General features: G+C 24.5%; 1 protein-coding gene across 1 annotated transcript in view; it reads left to right on the top strand.

Annotated features, from left to right (window-relative positions):
• The window catches only part of LOC143245786 (polycystin-2-like protein 2), a 39,794-nt gene that overhangs the window by 6,760 nt on the left and 12,341 nt on the right, over positions 1-20,693 (top strand). The gene's annotated exons all lie outside the window — the stretch shown is intronic.

The raw sequence follows: 20,693 nt of genomic DNA, 5'->3' as shown, positions 1-20,693 counted from the left end.
TAATTATACTTCATTAACTGGAATACTGTTATTAGTAAAATCATGACACTAATTATACTTCATTAACTGGAATACTGTTATTAGTAAAATCATGACACTAATTATACTTCATTAACTGGAATACTGTTATTAGTAAAATCATGACACTAATTATACTTCATTAACTGGAATACTGTTATTAGTAAAATCATGACACTAATTATACTTCATTAACTGGAATACTGTTATTAGTAAAATCATGACACTAATTATACTTCATTAACTGGAATACTGTTATTAGTAAAATCATGACACTAATTATACTTCATTAACTGGAATACTGTTATTAGTAAAATCATGACACTAATCATACTTCATTAACTGGAATACTGTTATTAGTAAAATCATGACACTAATTATACTTCATTAACTGGAATACTGTTATTAGTAAAATCATGACACTAATTATACTTCATTAACTGGAATACTGTTATTAGTAAAATCATGACACTAATTATACTTCATTAACTGGAATACTGTTATTAGTAAAATCATGACACTAATTATACTTCATTAACTGGAATACTGTTATTAGTAAAATCATGACACTAATTATACTTCATTAACTGGAATACTGTTATTAGTAAAATCATGACACTAATTATACTTCATTAACTGGAATACTGTTATTAGTAAAATCATGACACTAATTATACTTCATTAACTGGAATACTGTTATTAGTAAAATCATGACACTAATTATACTTCATTAACTGGAATACTGTTATTAGTAAAATCATGACACTAATTATACTTCATTAACTGGAATACTGTTATTAGTAAAATCATGACACTAATTATACTTCATTAACTGGAATACTGTTATTAGTAAAATCATGACACTAATTATACTTCATTAACTGGAATACTGTTATTAGTAAAATCATGACACTAATTATACTTCATTAACTGGAATACTGTTATTAGTAAAATCATGACACTAATTATACTTCATTAACTGGAATACTGTTATTAGTAAAATCATGACACTAATTATACTTCATTAACTGGAATACTGTTATTAGTAAAATCATGACACTAATTATACTTCATTAACTGGAATACTGTTATTAGTAAAATCATGACACTAATTATACTTCATTAACTGGAATACTGTTATTAGTAAAATCATGACACTAATTATACTTCATTAACTGGAATACTGTTATTAGTAAAATCATGACACTAATTATACTTCATTAACTGGAATACTGTTATTAGTAAAATCATGACACTAATTATACTTCATTAACTGGAATACTGTTATTAGTAAAATCATGACACTAATTATACTTCATTAACTGGAATACTGTTATTAGTAAAATCATGACACTAATTATACTTCATTAACTGGAATACTGTTATTAGTAAAATCATGACACTAATTATACTTCATTAACTGGAATACTGTTATTAGTAAAATCATGACACTAATTATACTTCATTAACTGGAATACTGTTATTAGTAAAATCATGACACTAATTATACTTCATTAACTGGAATACTGTTATTAGTAAAATCATGACACTAATTATACTTCATTAACTGGAATACTGTTATTAGTAAAATCATGACACTAATTATACTTCATTAACTGGAATACTGTTATTAGTAAAATCATGACACTAATTATACTTCATTAACTGGAATACTGTTATTAGTAAAATCATGACACTAATTATACTTCATTAACTGGAATACTGTTATTAGTAAAATCATGACACTAATTATACTTCATTAACTGGAATACTGTTATTAGTAAAATCATGACACTAATTATACTTCATTAACTGGAATACTGTTATTAGTAAAATCATGACACTAATTATACTTCATTAACTGGAATACTGTTATTAGTAAAATCATGACACTAATTATACTTCATTAACTGGAATACTGTTATTAGTAAAATCATGACACTAATTATACTTCATTAACTGGAATACTGTTATTAGTAAAATCATGACACTAATTATACTTCATTAACTGGAATACTGTTATTAGTAAAATCATGACACTAATTATACTTCATTAACTGGAATACTGTTATTAGTAAAATCATGACACTAATTATACTTCATTAACTGGAATACTGTTATTAGTAAAATCATGACACTAATTATACTTCATTAACTGGAATACTGTTATTAGTAAAATCATGACACTAATTATACTTCATTAACTGGAATACTGTTATTAGTAAAATCATGACACTAATTATACTTCATTAACTGGAATACTGTTATTAGTAAAATCATGACACTAATTATACTTCATTAACTGGAATACTGTTATTAGTAAAATCATGACACTAATTATACTTCATTAACTGGAATACTGTTATTAGTAAAATCATGACACTAATCATACTTCATTAACTGGAATACTGTTATTAGTAAAATCATGACACTAATTATACTTCATTAACTGGAATACTGTTATTAGTAAAATCATGACACTAATTATACTTCATTAACTGGAATACTGTTATTAGTAAAATCATGACACTAATTATACTTCATTAACTGGAATACTGTTATTAGTAAAATCATGACACTAATTATACTTCATTAACTGGAATACTGTTATTAGTAAAATCATGACACTAATTATACTTCATTAACTGGAATACTGTTATTAGTAAAATCATGACACTAATTATACTTCATTAACTGGAATACTGTTATTAGTAAAATCATGACACTAATTATACTTCATTAACTGGAATACTGTTATTAGTAAAATCATGACACTAATTATACTTCATTAACTGGAATACTGTTATTAGTAAAATCATGACACTAATTATACTTCATTAACTGGAATACTGTTATTAGTAAAATCATGACACTAATTATACTTCATTAACTGGAATACTGTTATTAGTAAAATCATGACACTAATTATACTTCATTAACTGGAATACTGTTATTAGTAAAATCATGACACTAATCATACTTCATTAACTGGAATACTGTTATTAGTAAAATCATGACACTAATTATACTTCATTAACTGGAATACTGTTATTAGTAAAATCATGACACTAATTATACTTCATTAACTGGAATACTGTTATTAGTAAAATCATGACACTAATTATACTTCATTAACTGGAATACTGTTATTAGTAAAATCATGACACTAATTATACTTCATTAACTGGAATACTGTTATTAGTAAAATCATGACACTAATTATACTTCATTAACTGGAATACTGTTATTAGTAAAATCATGACACTAATTATACTTCATTAACTGGAATACTGTTATTAGTAAAATCATGACACTAATTATACTTCATTAACTGGAATACTGTTATTAGTAAAATCATGACACTAATTATACTTCATTAACTGGAATACTGTTATTAGTAAAATCATGACACTAATTATACTTCATTAACTGGAATACTGTTATTAGTAAAATCATGACACTAATTATACTTCATTAACTGGAATACTGTTATTAGTAAAATCATGACACTAATTATACTTCATTAACTGGAATACTGTTATTAGTAAAATCATGACACTAATTATACTTCATTAACTGGAATACTGTTATTAGTAAAATCATGACACTAATCATACTTCATTAACTGGAATACTGTTATTAGTAAAATCATGACACTAATCATACTTCATTAACTGGAATACTGTTATTAGTAAAATCATGACACTAATTATACTTCATTAACTGGAATACTGTTATTAGTAAAATCATGACACTAATTATACTTCATTAACTGGAATACTGTTATTAGTAAAATCATGACACTAATTATACTTCATTAACTGGAATACTGTTATTAGTAAAATCATGACACTAATTATACTTCATTAACTGGAATACTGTTATTAGTAAAATCATGACACTAATTATACTTCATTAACTGGAATACTGTTATTAGTAAAATCATGACACTAATTATACTTCATTAACTGGAATACTGTTATTAGTAAAATCATGACACTAATTATACTTCATTAACTGGAATACTGTTATTAGTAAAATCATGACACTAATTATACTTCATTAACTGGAATACTGTTATTAGTAAAATCATGACACTAATTATACTTCATTAACTGGAATACTGTTATTAGTAAAATCATGACACTAATTATACTTCATTAACTGGAATACTGTTATTAGTAAAATCATGACACTAATTATACTTCATTAACTGGAATACTGTTATTAGTAAAATCATGACACTAATTATACTTCATTAACTGGAATACTGTTATTAGTAAAATCATGACACTAATTATACTTCATTAACTGGAATACTGTTATTAGTAAAATCATGACACTAATTATACTTCATTAACTGGAATACTGTTATTAGTAAAATCATGACACTAATTATACTTCATTAACTGGAATACTGTTATTAGTAAAATCATGACACTAATTATACTTCATTAACTGGAATACTGTTATTAGTAAAATCATGACACTAATTATACTTCATTAACTGGAATACTGTTATTAGTAAAATCATGACACTAATTATACTTCATTAACTGGAATACTGTTATTAGTAAAATCATGACACTAATTATACTTCATTAACTGGAATACTGTTATTAGTAAAATCATGACACTAATTATACTTCATTAACTGGAATACTGTTATTAGTAAAATCATGACACTAATTATACTTCATTAACTGGAATACTGTTATTAGTAAAATCATGACACTAATTATACTTCATTAACTGGAATACTGTTATTAGTAAAATCATGACACTAATTATACTTCATTAACTGGAATACTGTTATTAGTAAAATCATGACACTAATTATACTTCATTAACTGGAATACTGTTATTAGTAAAATCATGACACTAATTATACTTCATTAACTGGAATACTGTTATTAGTAAAATCATGACACTAATTATACTTCATTAACTGGAATACTGTTATTAGTAAAATCATGACACTAATTATACTTCATTAACTGGAATACTGTTATTAGTAAAATCATGACACTAATTATACTTCATTAACTGGAATACTGTTATTAGTAAAATCATGACACTAATTATACTTCATTAACTGGAATACTGTTATTAGTAAAATCATGACACTAATTATACTTCATTAACTGGAATACTGTTATTAGTAAAATCATGACACTAATTATACTTCATTAACTGGAATACTGTTATTAGTAAAATCATGACACTAATTATACTTCATTAACTGGAATACTGTTATTAGTAAAATCATGACACTAATTATACTTCATTAACTGGAATACTGTTATTAGTAAAATCATGACACTAATTATACTTCATTAACTGGAATACTGTTATTAGTAAAATCATGACACTAATTATACTTCATTAACTGGAATACTGTTATTAGTAAAATCATGACACTAATTATACTTCATTAACTGGAATACTGTTATTAGTAAAATCATGACACTAATTATACTTCATTAACTGGAATACTGTTATTAGTAAAATCATGACACTAATTATACTTCATTAACTGGAATACTGTTATTAGTAAAATCATGACACTAATTATACTTCATTAACTGGAATACTGTTATTAGTAAAATCATGACACTAATTATACTTCATTAACTGGAATACTGTTATTAGTAAAATCATGACACTAATTATACTTCATTAACTGGAATACTGTTATTAGTAAAATCATGACACTAATTATACTTCATTAACTGGAATACTGTTATTAGTAAAATCATGACACTAATTATACTTCATTAACTGGAATACTGTTATTAGTAAAATCATGACACTAATTATACTTCATTAACTGGAATACTGTTATTAGTAAAATCATGACACTAATTATACTTCATTAACTGGAATACTGTTATTAGTAAAATCATGACACTAATTATACTTCATTAACTGGAATACTGTTATTAGTAAAATCATGACACTAATTATACTTCATTAACTGGAATACTGTTATTAGTAAAATCATGACACTAATTATACTTCATTAACTGGAATACTGTTATTAGTAAAATCATGACACTAATTATACTTCATTAACTGGAATACTGTTATTAGTAAAATCATGACACTAATTATACTTCATTAACTGGAATACTGTTATTAGTAAAATCATGACACTAATTATACTTCATTAACTGGAATACTGTTATTAGTAAAATCATGACACTAATTATACTTCATTAACTGGAATACTGTTATTAGTAAAATCATGACACTAATTATACTTCATTAACTGGAATACTGTTATTAGTAAAATCATGACACTAATTATACTTCATTAACTGGAATACTGTTATTAGTAAAATCATGACACTAATCATACTTCATTAACTGGAATACTGTTATTAGTAAAATCATGACACTAATTATACTTCATTAACTGGAATACTGTTATTAGTAAAATCATGACACTAATTATACTTCATTAACTGGAATACTGTTATTAGTAAAATCATGACACTAATTATACTTCATTAACTGGAATACTGTTATTAGTAAAATCATGACACTAATTATACTTCATTAACTGGAATACTGTTATTAGTAAAATCATGACACTAATTATACTTCATTAACTGGAATACTGTTATTAGTAAAATCATGACACTAATTATACTTCATTAACTGGAATACTGTTATTAGTAAAATCATGACACTAATTATACTTCATTAACTGGAATACTGTTATTAGTAAAATCATGACACTAATTATACTTCATTAACTGGAATACTGTTATTAGTAAAATCATGACACTAATTATACTTCATTAACTGGAATACTGTTATTAGTAAAATCATGACACTAATTATACTTCATTAACTGGAATACTGTTATTAGTAAAATCATGACACTAATTATACTTCATTAACTGGAATACTGTTATTAGTAAAATCATGACACTAATTATACTTCATTAACTGGAATACTGTTATTAGTAAAATCATGACACTAATTATACTTCATTAACTGGAATACTGTTATTAGTAAAATCATGACACTAATTATACTTCATTAACTGGAATACTGTTATTAGTAAAATCATGACACTAATTATACTTCATTAACTGGAATACTGTTATTAGTAAAATCATGACACTAATTATACTTCATTAACTGGAATACTGTTATTAGTAAAATCATGACACTAATTATACTTCATTAACTGGAATACTGTTATTAGTAAAATCATGACACTAATTATACTTCATTAACTGGAATACTGTTATTAGTAAAATCATGACACTAATTATACTTCATTAACTGGAATACTGTTATTAGTAAAATCATGACACTAATTATACTTCATTAACTGGAATACTGTTATTAGTAAAATCATGACACTAATTATACTTCATTAACTGGAATACTGTTATTAGTAAAATCATGACACTAATTATACTTCATTAACTGGAATACTGTTATTAGTAAAATCATGACACTAATTATACTTCATTAACTGGAATACTGTTATTAGTAAAATCATGACACTAATTATACTTCATTAACTGGAATACTGTTATTAGTAAAATCATGACACTAATTATACTTCATTAACTGGAATACTGTTATTAGTAAAATCATGACACTAATTATACTTCATTAACTGGAATACTGTTATTAGTAAAATCATGACACTAATTATACTTCATTAACTGGAATACTGTTATTAGTAAAATCATGACACTAATTATACTTCATTAACTGGAATACTGTTATTAGTAAAATCATGACACTAATTATACTTCATTAACTGGAATACTGTTATTAGTAAAATCATGACACTAATTATACTTCATTAACTGGAATACTGTTATTAGTAAAATCATGACACTAATTATACTTCATTAACTGGAATACTGTTATTAGTAAAATCATGACACTAATTATACTTCATTAACTGGAATACTGTTATTAGTAAAATCATGACACTAATTATACTTCATTAACTGGAATACTGTTATTAGTAAAATCATGACACTAATTATACTTCATTAACTGGAATACTGTTATTAGTAAAATCATGACACTAATTATACTTCATTAACTGGAATACTGTTATTAGTAAAATCATGACACTAATTATACTTCATTAACTGGAATACTGTTATTAGTAAAATCATGACACTAATTATACTTCATTAACTGGAATACTGTTATTAGTAAAATCATGACACTAATTATACTTCATTAACTGGAATACTGTTATTAGTAAAATCATGACACTAATTATACTTCATTAACTGGAATACTGTTATTAGTAAAATCATGACACTAATTATACTTCATTAACTGGAATACTGTTATTAGTAAAATCATGACACTAATTATACTTCATTAACTGGAATACTGTTATTAGTAAAATCATGACACTAATTATACTTCATTAACTGGAATACTGTTATTAGTAAAATCATGACACTAATTATACTTCATTAACTGGAATACTGTTATTAGTAAAATCATGACACTAATTATACTTCATTAACTGGAATACTGTTATTAGTAAAATCATGACACTAATTATACTTCATTAACTGGAATACTGTTATTAGTAAAATCATGACACTAATTATACTTCATTAACTGGAATACTGTTATTAGTAAAATCATGACACTAATTATACTTCATTAACTGGAATACTGTTATTAGTAAAATCATGACACTAATTATACTTCATTAACTGGAATACTGTTATTAGTAAAATCATGACACTAATTATACTTCATTAACTGGAATACTGTTATTAGTAAAATCATGACACTAATTATACTTCATTAACTGGAATACTGTTATTAGTAAAATCATGACACTAATCATACTTCATTAACTGGAATACTGTTATTAGTAAAATCATGACACTAATTATACTTCATTAACTGGAATACTGTTATTAGTAAAATCATGACACTAATTATACTTCATTAACTGGAATACTGTTATTAGTAAAATCATGACACTAATTATACTTCATTAACTGGAATACTGTTATTAGTAAAATCATGACACTAATTATACTTCATTAACTGGAATACTGTTATTAGTAAAATCATGACACTAATTATACTTCATTAACTGGAATACTGTTATTAGTAAAATCATGACACTAATTATACTTCATTAACTGGAATACTGTTATTAGTAAAATCATGACACTAATTATACTTCATTAACTGGAATACTGTTATTAGTAAAATCATGACACTAATTATACTTCATTAACTGGAATACTGTTATTAGTAAAATCATGACACTAATTATACTTCATTAACTGGAATACTGTTATTAGTAAAATCATGACACTAATTATACTTCATTAACTGGAATACTGTTATTAGTAAAATCATGACACTAATTATACTTCATTAACTGGAATACTGTTATTAGTAAAATCATGACACTAATTATACTTCATTAACTGGAATACTGTTATTAGTAAAATCATGACACTAATTATACTTCATTAACTGGAATACTGTTATTAGTAAAATCATGACACTAATTATACTTCATTAACTGGAATACTGTTATTAGTAAAATCATGACACTAATTATACTTCATTAACTGGAATACTGTTATTAGTAAAATCATGACACTAATTATACTTCATTAACTGGAATACTGTTATTAGTAAAATCATGACACTAATTATACTTCATTAACTGGAATACTGTTATTAGTAAAATCATGACACTAATTATACTTCATTAACTGGAATACTGTTATTAGTAAAATCATGACACTAATTATACTTCATTAACTGGAATACTGTTATTAGTAAAATCATGACACTAATTATACTTCATTAACTGGAATACTGTTATTAGTAAAATCATGACACTAATTATACTTCATTAACTGGAATACTGTTATTAGTAAAATCATGACACTAATTATACTTCATTAACTGGAATACTGTTATTAGTAAAATCATGACACTAATTATACTTCATTAACTGGAATACTGTTATTAGTAAAATCATGACACTAATTATACTTCATTAACTGGAATACTGTTATTAGTAAAATCATGACACTAATTATACTTCATTAACTGGAATACTGTTATTAGTAAAATCATGACACTAATTATACTTCATTAACTGGAATACTGTTATTAGTAAAATCATGACACTAATTATACTTCATTAACTGGAATACTGTTATTAGTAAAATCATGACACTAATTATACTTCATTAACTGGAATACTGTTATTAGTAAAATCATGACACTAATTATACTTCATTAACTGGAATACTGTTATTAGTAAAATCATGACACTAATTATACTTCATTAACTGGAATACTGTTATTAGTAAAATCATGACACTAATTATACTTCATTAACTGGAATACTGTTATTAGTAAAATCATGACACTAATTATACTTCATTAACTGGAATACTGTTATTAGTAAAATCATGACACTAATTATACTTCATTAACTGGAATACTGTTATTAGTAAAATCATGACACTAATTATACTTCATTAACTGGAATACTGTTATTAGTAAAATCATGACACTAATTATACTTCATTAACTGGAATACTGTTATTAGTAAAATCATGACACTAATTATACTTCATTAACTGGAATACTGTTATTAGTAAAATCATGACACTAATTATACTTCATTAACTGGAATACTGTTATTAGTAAAATCATGACACTAATTATACTTCATTAACTGGAATACTGTTATTAGTAAAATCATGACACTAATTATACTTCATTAACTGGAATACTGTTATTAGTAAAATCATGACACTAATTATACTTCATTAACTGGAATACTGTTATTAGTAAAATCATGACACTAATTATACTTCATTAACTGGAATACTGTTATTAGTAAAATCATGACACTAATCATACTTCATTAACTGGAATACTGTTATTAGTAAAATCATGACACTAATTATACTTCATTAACTGGAATACTGTTATTAGTAAAATCATGACACTAATTATACTTCATTAACTGGAATACTGTTATTAGTAAAATCATGACACTAATTATACTTCATTAACTGGAATACTGTTATTAGTAAAATCATGACACTAATTATACTTCATTAACTGGAATACTGTTATTAGTAAAATCATGACACTAATTATACTTCATTAACTGGAATACTGTTATTAGTAAAATCATGACACTAATTATACTTCATTAACTGGAATACTGTTATTAGTAAAATCATGACACTAATTATACTTCATTAACTGGAATACTGTTATTAGTAAAATCATGACACTAATTATACTTCATTAACTGGAATACTGTTATTAGTAAAATCATGACACTAATTATACTTCATTAACTGGAATACTGTTATTAGTAAAATCATGACACTAATTATACTTCATTAACTGGAATACTGTTATTAGTAAAATCATGACACTAATTATACTTCATTAACTGGAATACTGTTATTAGTAAAATCATGACACTAATTATACTTCATTAACTGGAATACTGTTATTAGTAAAATCATGACACTAATTATACTTCATTAACTGGAATACTGTTATTAGTAAAATCATGACACTAATTATACTTCATTAACTGGAATACTGTTATTAGTAAAATCATGACACTAATTATACTTCATTAACTGGAATACTGTTATTAGTAAAATCATGACACTAATTATACTTCATTAACTGGAATACTGTTATTAGTAAAATCATGACACTAATTATACTTCATTAACTGGAATACTGTTATTAGTAAAATCATGACACTAATTATACTTCATTAACTGGAATACTGTTATTAGTAAAATCATGACACTAATTATACTTCATTAACTGGAATACTGTTATTAGTAAAATCATGACACTAATTATACTTCATTAACTGGAATACTGTTATTAGTAAAATCATGACACTAATTATACTTCATTAACTGGAATACTGTTATTAGTAAAATCATGACACTAATTATACTTCATTAACTGGAATACTGTTATTAGTAAAATCATGACACTAATTATACTTCATTAACTGGAATACTGTTATTAGTAAAATCATGACACTAATTATACTTCATTAACTGGAATACTGTTATTAGTAAAATCATGACACTAATTATACTTCATTAACTGGAATACTGTTATTAGTAAAATCATGACACTAATTATACTTCATTAACTGGAATACTGTTATTAGTAAAATCATGACACTAATTATACTTCATTAACTGGAATACTGTTATTAGTAAAATCATGACACTAATTATACTTCATTAACTGGAATACTGTTATTAGTAAAATCATGACACTAATTATACTTCATTAACTGGAATACTGTTATTAGTAAAATCATGACACTAATTATACTTCATTAACTGGAATACTGTTATTAGTAAAATCATGACACTAATTATACTTCATTAACTGGAATACTGTTATTAGTAAAATCATGACACTAATTATACTTCATTAACTGGAATACTGTTATTAGTAAAATCATGACACTAATTATACTTCATTAACTGGAATACTGTTATTAGTAAAATCATGACACTAATTATACTTCATTAACTGGAATACTGTTATTAGTAAAATCATGACACTAATTATACTTCATTAACTGGAATACTGTTATTAGTAAAATCATGACACTAATTATACTTCATTAACTGGAATACTGTTATTAGTAAAATCATGACACTAATTATACTTCATTAACTGGAATACTGTTATTAGTAAAATCATGACACTAATTATACTTCATTAACTGGAATACTGTTATTAGTAAAATCATGACACTAATTATACTTCATTAACTGGAATACTGTTATTAGTAAAATCATGACACTAATTATACTTCATTAACTGGAATACTGTTATTAGTAAAATCATGACACTAATTATACTTCATTAACTGGAATACTGTTATTAGTAAAATCATGACACTAATTATACTTCATTAACTGGAATACTGTTATTAGTAAAATCATGACACTAATTATACTTCATTAACTGGAATACTGTTATTAGTAAAATCATGACACTAATTATACTTCATTAACTGGAATACTGTTATTAGTAAAATCATGACACTAATTATACTTCATTAACTGGAATACTGTTATTAGTAAAATCATGACACTAATTATACTTCATTAACTGGAATACTGTTATTAGTAAAATCATGACACTAATTATACTTCATTAACTGGAATACTGTTATTAGTAAAATCATGACACTAATTATACTTCATTAACTGGAATACTGTTATTAGTAAAATCATGACACTAATTATACTTCATTAACTGGAATACTGTTATTAGTAAAATCATGACACTAATTATACTTCATTAACTGGAATACTGTTATTAGTAAAATCATGACACTAATTATACTTCATTAACTGGAATACTGTTATTAGTAAAATCATGACACTAATTATACTTCATTAACTGGAATACTGTTATTAGTAAAATCATGACACTAATTATACTTCATTAACTGGAATACTGTTATTAGTAAAATCATGACACTAATTATACTTCATTAACTGGAATACTGTTATTAGTAAAATCATGACACTAATTATACTTCATTAACTGGAATACTGTTATTAGTAAAATCATGACACTAATTATACTTCATTAACTGGAATACTGTTATTAGTAAAATCATGACACTAATTATACTTCATTAACTGGAATACTGTTATTAGTAAAATCATGACACTAATTATACTTCATTAACTGGAATACTGTTATTAGTAAAATCATGACACTAATTATACTTCATTAACTGGAATACTGTTATTAGTAAAATCATGACACTAATTATACTTCATTAACTGGAATACTGTTATTAGTAAAATCATGACACTAATTATACTTCATTAACTGGAATACTGTTATTAGTAAAATCATGACACTAATTATACTTCATTAACTGGAATACTGTTATTAGTAAAATCATGACACTAATTATACTTCATTAACTGGAATACTGTTATTAGTAAAATCATGACACTAATTATACTTCATTAACTGGAATACTGTTATTAGTAAAATCATGACACTAATTATACTTCATTAACTGGAATACTGTTATTAGTAAAATCATGACACTAATCATACTTCATTAACTGGAATACTGTTATTAGTAAAATCATGACACTAATTATACTTCATTAACTGGAATACTGTTATTAGTAAAATCATGACACTAATTATACTTCATTAACTGGAATACTGTTATTAGTAAAATCATGACACTAATTATACTTCATTAACTGGAATACTGTTATTAGTAAAATCATGACACTAATTATACTTCATTAACTGGAATACTGTTATTAGTAAAATCATGACACTAATTATACTTCATTAACTGGAATACTGTTATTAGTAAAATCATGACACTAATTATACTTCATTAACTGGAATACTGTTATTAGTAAAATCATGACACTAATTATACTTCATTAACTGGAATACTGTTATTAGTAAAATCATGACACTAATTATACTTCATTAACTGGAATACTGTTATTAGTAAAATCATGACACTAATTATACTTCATTAACTGGAATACTGTTATTAGTAAAATCATGACACTAATTATACTTCATTAACTGGAATACTGTTATTAGTAAAATCATGACACTAATTATACTTCATTAACTGGAATACTGTTATTAGTAAAATCATGACACTAATTATACTTCATTAACTGGAATACTGTTATTAGTAAAATCATGACACTAATTATACTTCATTAACTGGAATACTGTTATTAGTAAAATCATGACACTAATTATACTTCATTAACTGGAATACTGTTATTAGTAAAATCATGACACTAATTATACTTCATTAACTGGAATACTGTTATTAGTAAAATCATGACACTAATTATACTTCATTAACTGGAATACTGTTATTAGTAAAATCATGACACTAATTATACTTCATTAACTGGAATACTGTTATTAGTAAAATCATGACACTAATTATACTTCATTAACTGGAATACTGTTATTAGTAAAATCATGACACTAATTATACTTCATTAACTGGAATACTGTTATTAGTAAAATCATGACACTAATTATACTTCATTAACTGGAATACTGTTATTAGTAAAATCATGACACTAATTATACTTCATTAACTGGAATACTGTTATTAGTAAAATCATGACACTAATTATACTTCATTAACTGGAATACTGTTATTAGTAAAATCATGACACTAATTATACTTCATTAACTGGAATACTGTTATTAGTAAAATCATGACACTAATTATACTTCATTAACTGGAATACTGTTATTAGTAAAATCATGACACTAATTATACTTCATTAACTGGAATACTGTTATTAGTAAAATCATGACACTAATTATACTTCATTAACTGGAATACTGTTATTAGTAAAATCATGACACTAATTATACTTCATTAACTGGAATACTGTTATTAGTAAAATCATGACACTAATTATACTTCATTAACTGGAATACTGTTATTAGTAAAATCATGACACTAATTATACTTCATTAACTGGAATACTGTTATTAGTAAAATCATGACACTAATTATACTTCATTAACTGGAATACTGTTATTAGTAAAATCATGACACTAATTATACTTCATTAACTGGAATACTGTTATTAGTAAAATCATGACACTAATTATACTTCATTAACTGGAATACTGTTATTAGTAAAATCATGACACTAATTATACTTCATTAACTGGAATACTGTTATTAGTAAAATCATGACACTAATTATACTTCATTAACTGGAATACTGTTATTAGTAAAATCATGACACTAATTATACTTCATTAACTGGAATACTGTTATTAGTAAAATCATGACACTAATTATACTTCATTAACTGGAATACTGTTATTAGTAAAATCATGACACTAATTATACTTCATTAACTGGAATACTGTTATTAGTAAAATCATGACACTAATTATACTTCATTAACTGGAATACTGTTATTAGTAAAATCATGACACTAATTATACTTCATTAACTGGAATACTGTTATTAGTAAAATCATGACACTAATTATACTTCATTAACTGGAATACTGTTATTAGTAAAATCATGACACTAATTATACTTCATTAACTGGAATACTGTTATTAGTAAAATCATGACACTAATTATACTTCATTAACTGGAATACTGTTATTAGTAAAATCATGACACTAATTATACTTCATTAACTGGAATACTGTTATTAGTAAAATCATGACACTAATTATACTTCATTAACTGGAATACTGTTATTAGTAAAATCATGACACTAATTATACTTCATTAACTGGAATACTGTTATTAGTAAAATCATGACACTAATTATACTTCATTAACTGGAATACTGTTATTAGTAAAATCATGACACTAATTATACTTCATTAACTGGAATACTGTTATTAGTAAAATCATGACACTAATTATACTTCATTAACTGGAATACTGTTATTAGTAAAATCATGACACTAATTATACTTCATTAACTGGAATACTGTTATTAGTAAAATCATGACACTAATTATACTTCATTAACTGGAATACTGTTATTAGTAAAATCATGACACTAATTATACTTCATTAACTGGAATACTGTTATTAGTAAAATCATGACACTAATTATACTTCATTAACTGGAATACTGTTATTAGTAAAATCATGACACTAATTATACTTCATTAACTGGAATACTGTTATTAGTAAAATCATGACACTAATTATACTTCATTAACTGGAATACTGTTATTAGTAAAATCATGACACTAATTATACTTCATTAACTGGAATACTGTTATTAGTAAAATCATGACACTAATTATACTTCATTAACTGGAATACTGTTATTAGTAAAATCATGACACTAATTATACTTCATTAACTGGAATACTGTTATTAGTAAAATCATGACACTAATTATACTTCATTAACTGGAATACTGTTATTAGTAAAATCATGACACTAATTATACTTCATTAACTGGAATACTGTTATTAGTAAAATCATGACACTAATTATACTTCATTAACTGGAATACTGTTATTAGTAAAATCATGACACTAATTATACTTCATTAACTGGAATACTGTTATTAGTAAAATCATGACACTAATTATACTTCATTAACTGGAATACTGTTATTAGTAAAATCATGACACTAATTATACTTCATTAACTGGAATACTGTTATTAGTAAAATCATGACACTAATTATACTTCATTAACTGGAATACTGTTATTAGTAAAATCATGACACTAATTATACTTCATTAACTGGAATACTGTTATTAGTAAAATCATGACACTAATTATACTTCATTAACTGGAATACTGTTATTAGTAAAATCATGACACTAATTATACTTCATTAACTGGAATACTGTTATTAGTAAAATCATGACACTAATTATACTTCATTAACTGGAATACTGTTATTAGTAAAATCATGACACTAATTATACTTCATTAACTGGAATACTGTTATTAGTAAAATCATGACACTAATTATACTTCATTAACTGGAATACTGTTATTAGTAAAATCATGACACTAATTATACTTCATTAACTGGAATACTGTTATTAGTAAAATCATGACACTAATCATACTTCATTAACTGGAATACTGTTATTAGTAAAATCATGACACTAATTATACTTCATTAACTGGAATACTGTTATTAGTAAAATCATGACACTAATTATACTTCATTAACTGGAATACTGTTATTAGTAAAATCATGACACTAATTATACTTCATTAACTGGAATACTGTTATTAGTAAAATCATGACACTAATTATACTTCATTAACTGGAATACTGTTATTAGTAAAATCATGACACTAATTATACTTCATTAACTGGAATACTGTTATTAGTAAAATCATGACACTAATTATACTTCATTAACTGGAATACTGTTATTAGTAAAATCATGACACTAATTATACTTCATTAACTGGAATACTGTTATTAGTAAAATCATGACACTAATTATACTTCATTAACTGGAATACTGTTATTAGTAAAATCATGACACTAATTATACTTCATTAACTGGAATACTGTTATTAGTAAAATCATGACACTAATTATACTTCATTAACTGGAATACTGTTATTAGTAAAATCATGACACTAATTATACTTCATTAACTGGAATACTGTTATTAGTAAAATCATGACACTAATTATACTTCATTAACTGGAATACTGTTATTAGTAAAATCATGACACTAATTATACTTCATTAACTGGAATACTGTTATTAGTAAAATCATGACACTAATTATACTTCATTAACTGGAATACTGTTATTAGTAAAATCATGACACTAATTATACTTCATTAACTGGAATACTGTTATTAGTAAAATCATGACACTAATTATACTTCATTAACTGGAATACTGTTATTAGTAAAATCATGACACTAATTATACTTCATTAACTGGAATACTGTTATTAGTAAAATCATGACACTAATTATACTTCATTAACTGGAATACTGTTATTAGTAAAATCATGACACTAATTATACTTCATTAACTGGAATACTGTTATTAGTAAAATCATGACACTAATTATACTTCATTAACTGGAATACTGTTATTAGTAAAATCATGACACTAATTATACTTCATTAACTGGAATACTGTTATTAGTAAAATCATGACACTAATTATACTTCATTAACTGGAATACTGTTATTAGTAAAATCATGACACTAATTATACTTCATTAACTGGAATACTGTTATTAGTAAAATCATGACACTAATTATACTTCATTAACTGGAATACTGTTATTAGTAAAATCATGACACTAATTATACTTCATTAACTGGAATACTGTTATTAGTAAAATCATGACACTAATTATACTTCATTAACTGGAATACTGTTATTAGTAAAATCATGACACTAATTATACTTCATTAACTGGAATACTGTTATTAGTAAAATCATGACACTAATTATACTTCATTAACTGGAATACTGTTATTAGTAAAATCATGACACTAATTATACTTCATTAACTGGAATACTGTTATTAGTAAAATCATGACACTAATTATACTTCATTAACTGGAATACTGTTATTAGTAAAATCATGACACTAATTATACTTCATTAACTGGAATACTGTTATTAGTAAAATCATGACACTAATTATACTTCATTAACTGGAATACTGTTATTAGTAAAATCATGACACTAATTATACTTCATTAACTGGAATACTGTTATTAGTAAAATCATGACACTAATTATACTTCATTAACTGGAATACTGTTATTAGTAAAATCATGACACTAATTATACTTCATTAACTGGAATACTGTTATTAGTAAAATCATGACACTAATTATACTTCATTAACTGGAATACTGTTATTAGTAAAATCATGACACTAATTATACTTCATTAACTGGAATACTGTTATTAGTAAAATCATGACACTAATTATACTTCATTAACTGGAATACTGTTATTAGTAAAATCATGACACTAATTATACTTCATTAACTGGAATACTGTTATTAGTAAAATCATGACACTAATTATACTTCATTAACTGGAATACTGTTATTAGTAAAATCATGACACTAATTATACTTCATTAACTGGAATACTGTTATTAGTAAAATCATGACACTAATTATACTTCATTAACTGGAATACTGTTATTAGTAAAATCATGACACTAATTATACTTCATTAACTGGAATACTGTTATTAGTAAAATCATGACACTAATTATACTTCATTAACTGGAATACTGTTATTAGTAAAATCATGACACTAATTATACTTCATTAACTGGAATACTGTTATTAGTAAAATCATGACACTAATTATACTTCATTAACTGGAATACTGTTATTAGTAAAATCATGACACTAATTATACTTCATTAACTGGAATACTGTTATTAGTAAAATCATGACACTAATTATACTTCATTAACTGGAATACTGTTATTAGTAAAATCATGACACTAATTATACTTCATTAACTGGAATACTGTTATTAGTAAAATCATGACACTAATTATACTTCATTAACTGGAATACTGTTATTAGTAAAATCATGACACTAATTATACTTCATTAACTGGAATACTGTTATTAGTAAAATCATGACACTAATTATACTTCATTAACTGGAATACTGTTATTAGTAAAATCATGACACTAATTATACTTCATTAACTGGAATACTGTTATTAGTAAAATCATGACACTAATTATACTTCATTAACTGGAATACTGTTATTAGTAAAATCATGACACTAATTATACTTCATTAACTGGAATACTGTTATTAGTAAAATCATGACACTAATTATACTTCATTAACTGGAATACTGTTATTAGTAAAATCATGACACTAATTATACTTCATTAACTGGAATACTGTTATTAGTAAAATCATGACACTAATTATACTTCATTAACTGGAATACTGTTATTAGTAAAATCATGACACTAATTATACTTCATTAACTGGAATACTGTTATTAGTAAAATCATGACACTAATTATACTTCATTAACTGGAATACTGTTATTAGTAAAATCATGACACTAATTATACTTCATT

The sequence above is a fragment of the Tachypleus tridentatus genome, chromosome 3 (genome assembly GCF_004210375.1).
Source record: "Tachypleus tridentatus isolate NWPU-2018 chromosome 3, ASM421037v1, whole genome shotgun sequence".
Taxonomy (NCBI): Eukaryota; Metazoa; Arthropoda; class Merostomata; order Xiphosura; family Limulidae; genus Tachypleus; species Tachypleus tridentatus.
This window is presented reverse-complemented; position numbering and strand designations above follow the sequence as displayed.